The sequence below is a fragment of the Nelumbo nucifera genome, chromosome 1 (genome assembly GCF_055504915.1).
Source record: "Nelumbo nucifera cultivar China Antique chromosome 1, China Antique-T2T, whole genome shotgun sequence".
Lineage (NCBI taxonomy): Eukaryota > Viridiplantae > Streptophyta > Magnoliopsida > Proteales > Nelumbonaceae > Nelumbo > Nelumbo nucifera.
Genome location: NC_142649.1, coordinates 48460090 through 48464881, shown reverse-complemented (window position 1 = coordinate 48464881; position 4792 = coordinate 48460090). Strand labels below are relative to the sequence as shown.

Here is a 4792-nt window from a genome sequence, read left to right as displayed (position 1 = left end):
GGGGGATTTCTCTAGGCTAGTGAGTGTAGGATCACCTCTCTAGGTTTTTTTGTGTGTCTAAGATATAAAAAAAAGGGTGGTATTTATAGATTTTTTAAGAGGAGAATGGATGGATGAAATGGGAGACAAGAGAGATCAATGGCTGATGTTTAAGAGGTTTTTGGAGGGATATTGATTGAGAGAATGGACTGTCAAGACAGCTTTGTGAGAGATTCTCCCAATCAATCAAGACAAAGAGTAAAAGATTATATCAATTTACCTAAATTGGACATTCCAAGTTTAGGTGATTGGCTTAATTGATTGGAAGCTATAGCTGGTCAAATCTTAGATTTTTAAGATGTTTCTAGAGATTGAGAGGAAGTTTTAGTCGGCTAAGAGGTTAGCTGAAACATGCTTGAATCTCAAAATGCTGCAGAAAGACTGAAGAGCACAAAAATGGGGTGTCTACACTGATCATAGGGAGTGGATTTATGTGTATGGACCAATAAGATTGATTGAAATAGAATCTTTTTGGATAAGAGGGTTAATGAGGGTATTTTTAGCTGAAATTTTGTAGAGTGGGGTTTTCAGACATTCTGAGTTAATTGGCGGTGTCAGATTGGCTAACAGCGAGGTCGACGTCTTTGTGCTTGCAAGGTAACGCTCTCTCTGATGAAGCCAAGGCCCTTGCCTGACATACCATCCAGCGCCTCCTAGTGATGATGTTGCACTCTCTTTGGCCGAAGCCAAGGTCTCCACTCAGCCCTCCTCCATGGCTTTGAGAGTGGGGGCAAATGATGTAGGTGCATGTGGCAGGGCTAAGAGGGTGCCATGTGGCAATCGGCTAAATGAGATCCAGGTCGTCCACTGCTAACAACCTCCGACCAATTCCTAGGCGAACTCAAGTATAAGTGGGGGTGTCCCTTCCTTGGTAAAACATCTTGGCTCATTCCAACTCTTAGGCTCTCTAACTCTTGAATGACCTCGTCTAAGCTCTCTCCTCAGGCCTCGTCCAACCCCCTTTGATTACTTAACTAACTTAATCATCAAATTCTCCACCCGTGGATAACCCCTGGAGCCTTTAACGCGCTATTTCCTCAAGTCAGACACAACAGCCCTACATATCAGCCCTCGGACGCGGCTGTCCTCGGCCAACGAATTTCAATTGAGGATGAAGTGGGAGTCTTTACTGCGGTTTCTATTTTCTAAGATAACAAACATGTAACATGTCAGAATGGAGGAAATTAAATCGATTGTGAGTGGATTTAAATAGCCCCTTCTTTGATTTTTATTTTTATTTGAAAATTACAAAATTATAACGGCATTGGAAAACAAATGTGAAGTAATCTGAGATGGACAAGTGTTTTTTTTTTCTCTTTCTTTTAATATGCAAAGAGGGACAATTGCATTTAAATATGTAACGGTTGCATAGATTTTAGAATAGTAAAATATCTAGGATTACCTTATCTATAACATTAGATAACGACTTAAAATTATTAAAACATTGAATAAGGACACTTGACGCTTACAACTAGGCCGGCCGGCCCTTCCATGTCTAATACCAGCCATTACTCAAGGTCAAACCATAAGCCCAACCTGAACCCAACACATGAATGGGCTTGATGCCGCCTCTCGCCCAAATTGTCTTGTCCTCTAGTCCATGCCCTGAATCCTCACCGTCCTTTTGGGTTTCCGATTTCGGAGAACACAGTACCTGACATCAATGCATCAGATTCACTGTAGGACTTGCTGTTTCCATCGCTAGTGAAAGTACTTGTACCGCTGCTCTTCATATCGGATGAACCAGAAACACCGCCGGAAACAAAGACTTCACTGATGGAGGAGCTAAGTGGAGTTTTCTTATCGTTCATCTGGTTTACTGAATCAAAATCACCATCACCAAGCTTCTCGGCACTCTCCTGCAGCTGCAATGCAAATTCAAGATTCCACAATACATCAGCCATGGTTGGACGGTTGATTCCCTCGTCCGCCAAACAGTTCGCAGCGATCTCTGCGAATTTCCTCAAACACTCTGGCGCAATCTTTCCCCATAAAAAGGGATCAATGATTTGATCGAGGGTTCCATCACGACGGCATTGCAGGGCCCAGTCGGCCAAGCAAATCTGCCTGTGGTCAAGATTCCGATCCAGGGCAGGCCTCGCACACAACACTTCGAACAGAACCACTCCAAATGAGTACACATCGGATTTCTCCGTCAGTTGCTGCCGGCGATAGTACTCCGGATCCAAATACCCGAAACTACCCTTAACCACCGTGCTGATATGCGTATTGGATTGGCTGGTAGGACCCACCTTAGATAACCCGAAGTCCGATACTTTAGCAACCCATTTATCGTCCAACAGAATGTTTGTGGTCTTCACGTCTCGATGAATGATCGTGTATTTCGCACCCGTATGGAGATAATGTAGACCCTGAGCGGCGCCGATGCAAATCTCAAGCCTTTGCCTCCAAGGGAGAGGTGGTTTGTTAGATTTGTAGAGGTGATCACGAAGGGTTCCGTGGGCCATATAATCGTATACCAGGATCAATTCTCCATGATCATCGCAGTACCCGATCAGAGAAACGAGATGGAGGTGGCGCAGCTTGGATAACATCTCGATCTCGGTTTGGAACTCGTGGGCCCCTTGCTTGGAATTCGGATCTCTGCGCTTGATTGCAACAGGGGTTACCCCATCGTCGACGTAGCCTCTGTAAACGTTGCCAAAGCCGCCGACACCGATAAGTTGTCCTTCATCGAAGTTATTTGTAGCTACCGTGATCTCTACAATGGAGAAGTGGCGGCAAAGACCCGATGGTAGAGCTGAGGTGTTTGTCTTCGAAGAAAACATAGACTGTGAAACTGTGGTCCATCCAGATGTTCCGTACTTAGTACCGGAGTCCTTTGTACCACGTCGCCGGAAAACAAAGAAACCCACTAGAGAGAGCACTACTACGCAACCCAATATACCTCCGGCAACAATCAACCACATACGGTGGTTGTTCGACTTATCAGATCCCTGGGAAGGAACCTGTGGATTTATGTTTTGTTTTGGAGGAGGATTGGGTCCGGCGAGATTGTGGTCTTTACTCAATTTGAAGATCTCGATCCCGTTTAAGATTACATTGTCGTACGTAGGGTTTACTTCCACGTTAGGGTGCAGCTGAAGCCAAATATCCTGCTTGTCGACGTTTCCATTCACAGGAATGATAATGTAATCTTTGAACACCGGAATCCCCTTTCCGCCACTCCATTTCAAGACATCAGCTTCTCTCTCCGCCGTCTGGTTGCCAATCAAGATGAAAAAAATTCTTTCGGAAGGCGCTGTTATATCAGGCTGAAATTCACAAAAATGGAGCCTAAATAGGTAAGAGAACCCCTGATCGACAAGGAAACCCCAAGTTATATTATTGCGAACATTAATTGAATTGTTCCCAATCATCGTCCTGGCCGTGCGGTAAACGTCTTCAGGCGCAGTGTATGAAGGTGTAGTAGCTGTGTAGTTGATGTTGATGGTGGTATTTACGGGTTCTGCATCATCACTTCTGTTCACTAGGTAGCTATTGTCCTGATACCATTGCCTGTACATGCCGGTATCTTCTTGAGTGGAAATATCATTTCCAGCAACGTTTAATCGGTAAACCATCTCAAGGGCCATCTCATTACCAATAGAATAAGCAACTTTCCCAGGTACAAGCATTGGGTCATTTCCGAAATAGAGATTTCCTGGCATCGAAACGACCTCGATCCCATTCACAAAGCCGTAAGTGTCGGAAGTGTTGGGATTTGGACTGAAGGTGATATCTAATTCTTCATTGTCTGCGATGACGATGAATTCTCTGAAGAAGTGACTCGTGTTGAAGAAATCTGCAGTAAGGGAGGCACTGAAATTCTTGAGCAGAGTATACGGACCAGCAGAGACGTCAAATAAAGCTTTTGTTCTGTTAGCTACGGCATATGAAGCTGGGAAGAAGTGGAGGCGAATAAATTTCGGACCGGCAGAAACCGGAAATTTGTAGGTGAAGGGTGCATAAAAGATACGAGCTGTCAGATAAGGGATTTGAGGCACGGAGGGCCCTTGAGTAGCTTGGGAGATTGATGATATGTTGATGAGAGATGCGAGTGGCGCCAACTTAGAGCCGATGTCACCCGTCCAGTTCCGACCATCCTGGGCTGTTATCACCTCTGGAGGGGCACCGCAATTAAGGAAGATTTTGTCGGAGGGATCATAAGGAGAGACTTTGGCGACAGAGATTACGAAGACGTAAAAAAGAGTGACCAGAGAGTCTCTCCTGGTGTTCTTCATGGATGCAGAAAGACGGGAATTAACTAGAACAGTGGAAAACCAAAAGAAAAGTGAACAGATCGGAATTAGCAGAGCTTAATTTCTGTGCTAATCATACCCGTAATACTCTTTTATCTCTCTCTGTACCGCAATTATACATTTGCAATGGCTAAAGAGTTCTGAAGCCTCAAGCTGTTAGAATTATAGAAAAGTCTTGCTCAATTGTAGTTGTAGCGTTGTTAGACTTTATGAATTATGACCTGTGAATGACAGCGAAAGATGGGATATTAACATAGTGGAGGAAATGCCCATCCGAGACGACACTAAAAATTCACGGTGGTTAGTGGTTTTGACTGACCAAATCAAACTCTCAAAAGCCACTAGATATCCGGGCATAATTCGAACCCAAATTTCCGCTACAACCAGCAGAAGCAGGATATCTGGGCAAAATAACCTTTCACATAGTTTCCATATTGAAGATTTTCACCTTTCTCAAATATTTCCATCTATCAGTAAGAAAAAAATGCAAT

The 4792-nt window shown here is 44.2% G+C and overlaps 1 pseudogene across 1 annotated transcript; it reads right to left on the bottom strand.

Annotated features, from left to right (window-relative positions):
- Positions 1–1412: 1412 nt before the first annotated feature.
- Positions 1413–4502, bottom strand: LOC104590727 (receptor-like protein kinase FERONIA pseudogene; annotated as a pseudogene). Its single transcript, XR_016081390.1, has one exon. The product of XR_016081390.1 is annotated as a receptor-like protein kinase FERONIA pseudogene (transcript).
- Between the last annotated feature and the right edge of the window lie 290 nt (positions 4503–4792).